This window comes from Polypterus senegalus, chromosome 8, assembly GCF_016835505.1.
Source record: "Polypterus senegalus isolate Bchr_013 chromosome 8, ASM1683550v1, whole genome shotgun sequence".
Lineage (NCBI taxonomy): Eukaryota > Metazoa > Chordata > Cladistia > Polypteriformes > Polypteridae > Polypterus > Polypterus senegalus.
This window is the reverse complement of record NC_053161.1, coordinates 117,332,250-117,344,706: the sequence shown is the minus strand read 5'-3', so window position 1 is coordinate 117,344,706 and position 12,457 is coordinate 117,332,250. Positions and strand designations below refer to the sequence as shown.

Genomic DNA, 12,457 nt, shown 5'->3' with positions numbered 1-12,457 from the left:
GGCCCTGCAACAGTTGAGACGCTCTCTCGGCAGCTGACCTTCTCTGTGCCTGATCCGGTTCACACAGGGGCACCACATGACCAGGCGGTGTTTATGCTTTGAGAACGAGGGTGGACGCGACAGGACTAACTAAGAAGAGGCATGTTTGTCACGGATGTAAATCGCTGTATGTAGTGTGTAAAACAATTTGTCGCGAATGTTAATCGCTGTATGCAGCGTGTAAAACGCTGTATTGTATGTTGCCCTCTCCAGAGTTGCATCTTTTCATTCACCTACAGTTGTATACACAATGAAGTGAGCAGTCTTTAAAAACCGAGTTTTCGGTTACAACGCACGACCGCGTGCACCATAGCAAACTGTTTTACACGCTACATAAAGCAATTCGCATCCGCAACAAACATGCGTCTTCTTAGATGCTCCTGCACTTTGCACACACCCCCCTTCCACCTCGCTGCTACCGTGGTCGGGTGTCTTGGTGGATTATATATAGAAAGGCAGCCAAAACCGCATAGAGCAATGAAAAGTCTAGAGTTCCATCTTTTCATTCAAAAAAAATCTACATGAGTCACAGGTGCATCTGGACTGTACAAAGACGACAACGACTCGAGTGACGAGTTGGAGGTGGGCAAATGAGCAGGCAGTGCATACTGGACGAGAAATCAGAAGACTAGCATGACGGAGGGAGCGAGTGGACATCCTTCTCCTCTCCTCCCGTTCCACCCTCCGCGCCTGAGTGCCGCAAGGACGATTGTGTGTTGGTTCGTTCCGTGCATTGTTACAATGTTGCTTTTCTTGCTGATTTATTACATTACCAATTTTTCAAATGTTAATTTTCTCCCTGTGCTTAAAAATTATAAAAAAACTGGCCTGATTATGCGCGTATGGTACACCGTGGGTTGGCTAGTAATATATATTTCTTTAGTGACCACAGCTACAATACTCTACCAAACAAAACCAAACATTTATCCAACATATGTTGAAATCCCGTCAGTCAAGTTAGTGAGCATTTCTTGAAAGTGTGAATAAGGGAAAACTGAAATTTTCTTCTTCTTCTTTTGGTTGCCTTAAAATGTGAAATTTCAGAAGGGCGATTTCAGATCAAGTAGATAAGAGACTTCAGAAAATAAATGGGGGTGTGCTTCTGTTGGAGAAGTCGTGAAACAATGGAGTTAAAATCTTCATTTATGCAGTATTTTTAAAAATAATTTTAAATATAGAAATATTGAAATGAATAAGGTGATAAAACATTTACTGATATTTGAGGAGCAGACTTTATAATATTTATAATTATAAGAGTGTTAACCACTGAGTTTATGAAAGTGTGATCTAAATAGTCAAAATGGATAAACAGAATACCTAAAACTAAGGAAAGAAAATAGTATTAAAAGTGGAAGATATAACAATAATTTTTTCAGAATTTTAGGTGAAAGTAAACAGCACTGGTATAGTTACCCTCTACTCATTTATTTTTTAACAAGGTTAACGCTGCTAGACAGTGAGCCTATAATGACACTAAGTTAGGCATCAGTCATAAAACTGGCTATCTGTTAATCACAGAGCAAAAACAAATATAATGATTTCTAAACATCAAATTTTCTAAACTTCTGTTTTCTTGATGTACTGCATATTTGAAAACGTAGCATCCAATACTCTGCACATATTACATAATGCAGAAGAGAAAAGGCAAGCAAAATGACACCTTTTATTGTTAAACTAAAAAGATTACAATATGCAAGCTTTCGAGGCAACTCAGGCCCCTTCTTCGGACAAGATTGCATATTGCAATCTTTTTAGTTAGCCAATAAAAGGTGTCATTTTGCTTGGCTTTTCTCTACATTCATAATGGCTAACACGGTACAACACCCTAGTACTATAATGCAGAAGTTACAATATCATGCATCAAAGGTAAAGGCATTGGGTTTACAAGCGGGTAAGCAATCTACATGGATGTAGTACATGACTATAGAAGCTAAAGTAAACAGGCAGGCAACATTTCCTTTAAAGTCCTTCACAAACATAGTGATAATGTTCATACATATTTTAAATATTTTATATGTTTGAAAATGATCTAGATAAGATTTGTCATCTGTGTAGAGTCCAAGTACGTTTCATTTTTTCATATATTCTTATTTACTCACAAACTACAAAGACATGCATACTACAGTAAATGGTCACTCTACCCTTTCCAGTGTGAGGGTGAGTCATTATGAATGTGTGCTATAGTATGACATGAAAAGGAATGTTATACTACGCTAATGGATTCTGTACAGTGAAAATGAAGTTATATAGATTATATAGATATACTATACTGTACTAAGCTATAGAATCAGAATATCTTTATCGTCATTGTAACAAATACAAAGAAATTAGGTGCAGTTGTATACTATACTATAATATATATATATCTGTACTATCTATACTATACTATATTATACTATTTCATACCAAATCTTACTATACTATACTATCTGAGCTAAAAACATTTTATTTTACCACATCTATATTATAAACACTGCATACTTGTCATTTATTGTGTAACAGCAGCACATAAAATTGTATTTTGAGAGAGGAAAGGGATTGCCAAGGCATTATTTCTACCAGTATGGCACAGGTCATGAGACAGCCCTAAGGAAACTTTCAAAAAAAAAGAAAAATGAAAACTGGTATTAAGTGTACACATTCTGGCACCAGAGGAGTAGGAACACAGGAGCCAATGACCCTTCAGGATCACTCTAGATAGTGAGAGACAGAGAAAGTGAGAGTGTATACATGAGAAAGAGAAAGATGAAGAGGAGGGTTGGGGCTTGCAATGCTTCCCCTAAAGAGAAGGAAGCACAGCTTAAAGTTTTTCTGCTGTAGGAAGGAGAACTCAGCTGGCATTAATGGCAAAAAGGGCACAGGAGAGGACCAGGAGATAAACATAAAATGACTTGAATCTTTGAATTACTGATTTCTTCACTTCAAAAACAACAACAAGCCATATTCTAGTTTAAAATCTTAACCACCAAACAATATAAATAATGTAAAAAGCAAGCAACAAAATAAATAATTCACATATAATAATAATCAAATTGGCAAACATTTTTATAGCCTAGATGTCAAAAGAAACACAACATGTGAGTGCTTACATCTTTTATGACTAAATAAAACTGATTTCAGTTTTGGATGAATCTCCCGCAATTTCATTCTTTTATATCCTGTTCTTTTTTCCAATAAATATTCAATGTACTGCATACTAGTCTCTTGGCTGCAGTTCATTGCTTTGTTATGTACACAAACTGATTCTTTTGATGAACTAGTTCTGTGTACTGTACTATGAGTCTCTTGTCTCCAGTTCATGAACGAACTTGCCATGGTTCTCCAAATCAGTAGGGACATACTTGTTCATTCAATTAGTCACTGTACTGAGACGGTCATAGTCACTCAGTCAAAGTGAGCCAATCAATGGCAGGTGCTTGGTGTCATCAACCAAGTCAGTCGTCATGACCATTATGCTGAAACAGTTTACTGATAGGCTATTTCCTGAAGAAAGCACCTATTTTATAGAAGCTATGATGATAGCTCTGGACAGTCACAGAATGCTATATAACATGTAGTACAAAAGATTCATTCTTTAATGTCGTTGTACTAGTACGTTCATTCGGAGACCAAGACAAGTACAAAAAAAACTAGTTAGTTTGTTCATTGCACATCACTATGAAATACAATCGCATGTATGACAAGTCATCATGCAACTTTCATGAAAACACCACTAACAACTGTTGACAGTGTCTTGACAATGGCACCACCAGATGGTGGCACACACAGGAAAACAAGAAAAGCTTTTTTAACAATGCTTTCTGCCATTCTGCCACCTCTTGCAGAGGTGCCACAGATAGAAGCTTCTCCGTCTTAAAATGCTTTCTACATTGGTTCCATATTCTAAGTGAGTGAAGCACAATTGGGTTATTAGTATATTGCCGATAATGTGTGTTTATTGGAGCACAGAGCAAGGAATACAAAGAAGTACTGCAGGATTTTACTTCTATTGCGGACCAAGCCTGTGTATGTTCTTCTATTTGTGTCCAGGTTCTTATCGCCTGTATATTTGCTGCCCAGTAATAAAACTGGAAGTTAGGTAGAGCCATGCTGCCTTCTGCCTTTTGTCTTTGTAGAGTCGCTCTTTGGATGCGTGGATGTTTTGAATTCCAAATAAATGAGGTTATTGTTAAATCTAGTTGCTTAAAGAATGATTTATTAATGTATATTGGAATGTTTTGAAATAAAAAAAGGAGCTTAGGAAGAATATTCATCTTAACAGTGTTAATTCTTCCGGCTAGTGTGAGATGAAGGGTTGACCATCTATGCAAGTCTTGCTTAATTTTTTCCATGCAGATGGTGAAATTTTTTTGATAAAGAGCTTTATGTTTACTTGTGATGTTTACCCCTAGGTATTTAAACTGTTCTGCAATGATAAAAGGTAAGGTATCTAATCTATACTAATAAAAGGCAAAGCCCTCACTGACTGACTCACTCACTCACTCACTCACTCATCACTAATTCTCCAACTTCCCGTGTAGGTAGAAGGCTGAATTCCTTACAGTTTACTTACAAGAGTTAAGCAGGTTTCATTTCGAAATTCTACACGTAATGCTCATAACGGTCGATAACGGTTGACAACGTTCGCCATGTTGAACTTTCTTATTTATGGCCCCATCTTCACAAAATTTGGTAGGTGGCTTCCCTACGCTAACCAAAACTGATGTACATACTTATTTCAGTGGTATGATGCCACTGTCGGCCGCCATATTGAACTTTCCAATGTCACTAATTCTCCAACTTCCCATGTAGGTAGAAGGCTGAAATTTGGCAGGCTCATTCCTTATAGCTTACTTACAAAAGTTAAGCAGGTTTCATTTCGAAATTCTACGTGTAACGGTCATAACGGTCGACAACGTCTGCTACATTGAACTTTTTTATTTATGGCCCCATCTTCGCGAAATTTGGTAGGCGGCTTCCCTGCGCTAACCGAAACCAATGTACGTACTTATTTCGGTGGTATGATGCCACTGTCGGCAGCCATATTGAACTTTTCAATGGTCTTTGTCACTTATGGGCCCATCTTCAAGAAATTTGGTATGCGGGTTCCCAACGCTAACTGAATTCTACTTACGTACATATATATGTCCATAGCCTGCAGCTCGGTCACCGTGTGAGGCGGCGTTGGGTCCCCCATCCCAACGCCTCCCACGTTGTTGGCTGCCTGCCTATATAAGGTCATCCGTCTCTCTGGTCTCTACATTCCCTTCCTTGCTTCGCCACAGGATTCACGTCTCCCTGCTGATAACTACAGCATTTTTATTTAATCCACAGCTTCTCCGCTGTTTTATTGTTCATTTATTACGATTATAGTTATTGTGTAGGTATTTTAGACTTACTTTACATTGTTGAGGTACCCATTTCCTTTATCATTCCAACCGTACCCCCATTAACATCTCTATCGAAGTGATCACCATCGATCAAAGAACTGTCACTTACCGAGTGGTTTCCATGCCTGGAGATGGCACCTACCTTTTCCATTCTCTTTGTTACATACTGCATGGCCATATCAGGCTCACTCTTGATATCTGGAGGAACATTGTGTCTTATGTTTTGAATGACCGGGAAAGGTTCAAGGTGTGGACTGATGACGGTACAAGAGATAATTATACTACACAGGAGCACTATAAGAGTAAAATGCTTAAACCCTTCACCTATGGTTCTGCATGTGAGTTGATGGCTTCCGCTGAATTGTTCGGTTGTTGCTTTCAAGTGTACCGAAATGGCCAAATATTTTACACCTTTCGACAACCGCCAATGCCTCTTAAACATCTTAGGTTCACAGGTGACGATTTGAGTAATGGACACTTTGATGTTTATGGATGTTTAAACTCTCAAAAGCTGGATGTGAAGTTATCGATGAAACCGGTTGTATTCTTACAACGCTTGACAGTTACCGAATGTCACTTTAACACAAGTCCTGCAAATACTGTCGTAATTGAAGCAAATCATGAAACTCAAAGCGGTGACAAGGGGCATCCTTGTCTAGTACCACGTTCTAGTTTAAAGTAGTCTGAGCAAATGTTGTTGATGCAAACTGAAGCTTCTGGGTTAGTATATAGTAATTTGATCCATGCACAAATATTCAGGCCAAACCCAAACGTCTCCAATGTAGTAAAAAGGTATTTCCATTCAATCATGTCAAATGCTTTTTCTGCATCCAATGATAATAATATTTCTGGGGTGTTTGATTTAGTTGGTGAATATATTACATTAAACAGGCGTCAAAGATTTGAAGATAAGTGTCGGCCCCTAATAAATCCAGTTTGGTCTTGTGATATTACCGAGGGGAGCACTTTCTCCATCCTTCTAGCTATGATTTTAGGAAGTACACTATTTTAACGTCATTATACAGAAGTGAAATTGATCTGTGTGTGTGTCTCTCTCTCTGCACAGGGAATGCACAGGGAGAGACTGAACATATGCGGAAATCATCAGTACGCACAAACCGAAAGGGAAACTGGCTTGTTCGTATACCAAGTCTGTGGTCGTAAACAGATGCAAAAGTTTGGTGAACTTTTTGGTTGTAAACCGATTTGTACGTGTTCTGAGACGTTTGTGAACTGAGGTTCCACTGTATTCCTTTTATTTGGAGATGACTAGACTCTGTCTTTATTTAAGAACATAAAACACTGTATTCTGCTGCACAGTTGAAGCATTGAGCCTGAACATGGAAGATAACTTTAGATGACAGTTGAGCTGCCAGCGAAAAAGGGGAATCAGACAGTGAGAAAGTAGGGAAGCCATTTGAACAAATATTCTGGACATTAACCGATAGAGATAGCACTGTTTTTTTTACTGTGATTATTTCGACACTTTTGCATTGAACTTTGTTTATCTTTCCTTGTGTCAATCATATTTCAGTTTTCAACTTTTGGTGACTTGGCATTACACCATGTATGTAGAAACACCCAGGAATGCTTTCTTTTTGCATTTTTATTTGTTTATTTTGGTATATATGCAAACATTTGGTATAAATGCAAACATTTAGGCTATTCTGCAGCTAATATAGAAGCTAATAGTTAGTATGGTTCATGTTTATACTACATTCTTCACTGGGAAATTATTCAAGTTTCTGGTTGCAAAAACAGGCAACAATTACTCAAAATAAAGGCAATTGTCTAATAAACTTAAAAAAAATCAATAAAACAACACATTTTATTTTAGATTATCTATTGAAGTATACTAATCATATATGCCAAAACGTTTTTAAGTATTAAAAAGAACAATGATTTGACACAGATAGGAAAATGTGAACCTCATTATCTCATATAGGTAACTTACAGTATGTCACTTAGACTTTTTATTTATTTTAGGATTACAGATTGCTTCTATAAATCACTATTTTTAAAAGTTAAACATATTAAGTGTTAAAACAAGTTTTAGCATTAACACCTGATTTTCTTATTTACACGGTAATGCAAAAAACAAACTTAATGTGGAATGTGATCCATTATTTTGTGACAAATTAATATTTATAATGTTCTTTTTGTTGACTGTCATTAGTAGTATGAGGAGAATCCAATCTAATGTTTATATTAGTTTAAACTTGTGTCAGCATTTTCCCCATTGGAATAACCAAATAAATTCAGGAAGATATGATAATATAAAAACAAAACAGCAATAACCTTTTTGAATGCAAGTATACCCAACAAGTCTTGAGTTTGAGCTAGCTTTTTTCATCAGACTTATAACAAGTTTCTGTAAATGACTAATTTTTTAATTTATTACATTTCCTCTGCATTACTTTTCTGAAAAAAAAAACACTGTGATAAAAAGGTGTACAAGCCTGGAATACAGACACTTTGTTCCTCTCAAAGTGCTGCAATGACTATTCTGCTGGCCCTGATTCAAAATGCAGAACACACTGGGAGTATAAAGAGAATGAATGACCATGCATCGTGTACACCCTGTTCTAAACTGACATCACAATCTTTATTTTCCTGTGCTGGCTTCTCTCCTTGCTCTTACCTTCAATTACACTCTGTTTTAATTTGGCCCATTTCAAACATTAAAAAACATTAATCAAAATTAAAGAAAAGTTGTTTAGTTGTTAGCACATTAGAGCATTAGAACAACTGTGAGAAGAACAGGCCTTTCAGCATAACAAGCTTATCTATCCTGTTCACCTAGACTCTAAAAACTAACAATAAGTTAACATCTGAAGGTCCCTACATTTCTCTAGTGTACTATGATTATTTGCTTGAGGAAAAACTTTATCACAGTTGCATGAAATCTGCCCTTAACAAGTTTCCAACCATGCCCACCTCTTCTTGGAGTAGAGATTATTTTCAAGTAACAGCAGGGATCCACTGTACCAATTCCTTTCAAAATTTTAAACACTTCAATCATGTCAACTCTTAATATCCATTTGCTTAAAATAAAAAGTTCAACTCATAACTTCTCAGTCCCAGAATCAGCTTAGTACTACCCTGGACTGTCTTTTTTATAATATGAAGACCAACACTATATACAGTACTTCAGGTTTAGGCCTCTCTTGAGCATTATAAAGCTTGAGGATAACCTCTCTTGGCTTGTATTCCACACGCTATATGCTATATAACCTAATATCCTATTAGCCTTCTTGATCACTTCTGTACATTTTATTGACATTCGCTAATTTCCTATTGCTTATAAATTTTGGGATAAACTGTTCCTGCATTATACAGTATGTAAACTTCCTTGACTGTCAGTTTCTTACAGTATGTTTCTTAGGCTTTGTCATGTCTGTTTAAAATTTGCCCTACAAAAATTATATATAACTGATTTAGTTTTTGAAAATGCACTTTGCCAAAACTCTATGACATGTATTACATTATGGTTACTTGCTGTTAATGGTTCAATTATATCTATTCCCTGAAGCCTACCCTGACTATTATAGAATACTGAATCTGAGCAGGCTTCCTCCCACGTTAATACTTTAACCATACTGTGTTAAAAAACAGTCACTGATTATGGCTAAAAGGTCCTGTTCTCTTGCTCTGCTATTTGTAGTGCTAGTCAAGTTAACATCTGGGTAATTATAGTTCCCTATGACTATAATATCTCCCTCTACACTTACCTTTTTTAATATTATTAAAACAACATAATTTGAAAGTATTGTTTACATTAGCGGGTCTTTGTCACACTTATTGTTACCTTAAAACCTTTTTTGGAAACTAATTACCACTGGCAAAGAATTGTATTGAATTCAAAAACTTTGATGCCAGGAGAAGTGTGTTGCCATCTTATACAGTCTCAGAAAGTTCACATCACAATGTTTAAAGTCTTGGCATGATGTTGGAGCACGAAGTAGCAATAGAGATGTATTGCTTTGCACAAAATAGCTCATGAACCTTGAACAATTGCAAAATAGTGGCACCCACAACAAACAAAATGGAAGGGAAAAAATAAGCAGGAAGAATCCCTAGATAGGGCACTGGAAAGTGAACGCACATACAAGCAGCATAGTCAATTAGCATCACCAATCCACCTAACCTGCATGTCTTTGGATTGTGGGAGGAAAGTGGAGCACCCAGAGAAAACCCATGCACATACAGCAAGAACATGCAAACTCTACACAGGGAGGACCTGGGACATGAACCATGGTTGCCTTACTGCAAAGAAGCTACACTACCACTGTGCCACCCACTTAAGAAAATAATGGAAGTAATGCAACAGAAATTTAAAAAACAGTAAAAATATTTACAGAAAGGTGCAAAAATATGAATAAAACAAAATATATCCCAAAAATCACTACACTGAATAGCAGTCACTCTGTTTGCTGTGACTTACTTAGTTAAGCATTTCTTTGCTTTTTCCATTAATTGGCAACTTTGAAGGCCTTAGAACATCGAAGCCCAAAAGTCTCGCTAGGCCTAGAGTGAGTTTAATTAATTTTTTTTTTTTTTTAAACACATAACTCCAGTTCTCAAATCCTTGTACCAGCTCCCAGTTAAGCTTAGGGCTGATCTCAAAATCCTCCTTTTAACATTCAAAGCTTTAAATGGGCAAGGCCCTGGTTATTTATGCAAACTTATCATTACTTATAAACCATTGTGCACATTAACATCAAGATGTGTTAATATGTAAGATATGCCCCCTCAGTTTCAGCCTTTAGTATCCAGGTTGAAGATTCACTACTTTAGTCTAACATAACCTGACTAGAGCTGCTGATTAAATGTGCATATTGCATCATTGCTTGTTTGTTATACAAAAAAAGCAATGCAATATTTATAACTGTTACTAACCAACCTCTATAATGTTTATTATTCTTGGTATCTTGATGTGGCATTACTCTACTGTCAAGTTGTTCTGCTGCCAAAGGAAACATAACCTCAGATATTGGGAGCATTGGAGTCATCAGATGGAAAGATTCTCTCATCAGATTGGACAGCCCAGCAGATTGTAGTATTGAAGAAGGGGATGAATGGCCGTCAGGATTCTGACTGTTTGTGACATTTGTCTTTGATTTTCTCTGTTATAATTGACCATGGACTCCTAGAGATTTATTTCCCTGGGGATGTAGCTCACTGGAGTTTTTGTTTTCCTTTGCTCTGTTGTCAACTGGCCATAGTTCAACAATTAATTAATGGACAAATATTGTTGGTTTCCATGAATAATAATCAGTTTCCACTTTGCTTTCTGTGGGTTTAAACAAATCTGTGCCTTTATGTACCGATTCTGCAACTAATTTGTAAAATCTATTCTAGCATTTTATCTGAGACTTTGTGACAGTGCTCTGCTCCTGCAGTCAGTGAACTAAACTGAACTGAATTTAATAATACAGGAGGCTTTACCAGGTTCAAAGGGCAGTGTCAGGCCATGTCCAAAAATAATGTATACAGTATATTCAAAGTTTTCTTTTGTTAGGAGTTTTCTGCCTTTTGAAAGAAGGTTCACTCCATTGATTTTAATATGTTGTGCTAACACTGCATTTTTCTTCTGGGATTTGCTTGGGAAATACCTGCACTTACTAGAAGGAACTGGACATAGTGTTCCTTTACAATAAATTGATTTCCTGACAAAACTTAAGGACCAGATTTAAATTCATTTCTTTGTAAAGAACTATCCAATTACGTTCAGATGCAAAGCAATTTTTTTTTCTGTACAAAGTGTTCCACCAGAAACAAGGAAATGCATTTCACTTATTGACATTCATTTTAATGGTTTGCTATGTATTTTCATTAATACAAATTCCATGAAAAATATGGAGATATACTCTCAATGGGGGTATATATAAATTGCATCAATAATGAATAGCATGGGTTGAAAAATAAATAAATATGTTAAATACACAGCATCTACCTGTATAACAGTATTCATCAATGCTAAACTTTTTCAAGTTTCTCTCACAATACAAAATATATGATTACATCAGTATTACTTTTTCCCCCTTATGTTTGTAATTCTCCCCACTCTCTTGCCTTGGTTGTCCTTAAATATTGTTTGATGTTTTCAGTTTTCTTCCAATACCCTTTGATTGTGGTTCTTATCTGCTGGGCCTTTAATTAGATCAGAGATTTAAGGTCCTGAAGTTATGAGGAGTTCAGTTAAATGTGACTATTTAAATGTCCTGTTGCTATAGATTGTTTGCTGTGGCATTATTTCCTGGTAACTTTGCTCTTTGCCTAACTTTTAAGCTTCCCCCTTGTTAAAGTTTGCAGTTTTATGACCATTTTGGTGTTATGCTTCCTATTTTTTTTCAATTACTTTGGTTATCTGAAGTTACTGGTTTGTTTTTGAGTTTAAATTTAATATTGGGATTTTTTGGTTGCTGAGCTCTCTTTTTTGTTAATTAGTTTTTCTGTTTACTTTTGTTTAGCAAATATTCTTATTAAACTTTTCATTTCTGAATGTAAAGAGCTTTTGATAAATACATTTAATTAAATAACACAAAGGAACATCAATTATAAATACTAAATGGGAGACACTGTCATGCAGGAAGAAACTTTTGAAAAGGATTTAGGGGTACATGTTGACACAACATTTTCATTGACTAGGTAATGCACAGAAGCAATTAAAATAAAATGTTAAGTTATATCATAAAGACTGTTTAATTTAAGTCAAGAGAAGTTATGCTCAAACTATATAATGCACTATTAACACTAGAATTACCAGTGCCAACGAAAAAACTCGTAAATCCGGCCCACCATAAATTCCTTTGCACCTCTCCGTCAGCATCTTTTGTCTTCTAAATGTGTCGATAAGCCCAAGCAGCAAGCAGCCTGCTATACTATCACCCCACCGCCTCAGAACAAGCAAGAAGTTCTCCCAGTTCCTGCCTTGATTGATTATCTGGGAGTGAGCTACCCAGAATTCTAAGGGGAAATAATTTGATGTGTTTTGTGTCTACAACAATCTATGTAAACACATTGTTTAAACAGTAACATTTTTTATG

At 36.2% G+C, this 12,457-nt stretch overlaps 1 protein-coding gene across 1 annotated transcript in view; it reads right to left on the bottom strand.

The window, feature by feature from the left end:
• Window positions 1-12,457, bottom strand: part of LOC120534250 (anoctamin-4) — a 384,157-nt gene that overhangs the window by 288,055 nt on the left and 83,645 nt on the right. The window lies entirely within an intron of this gene.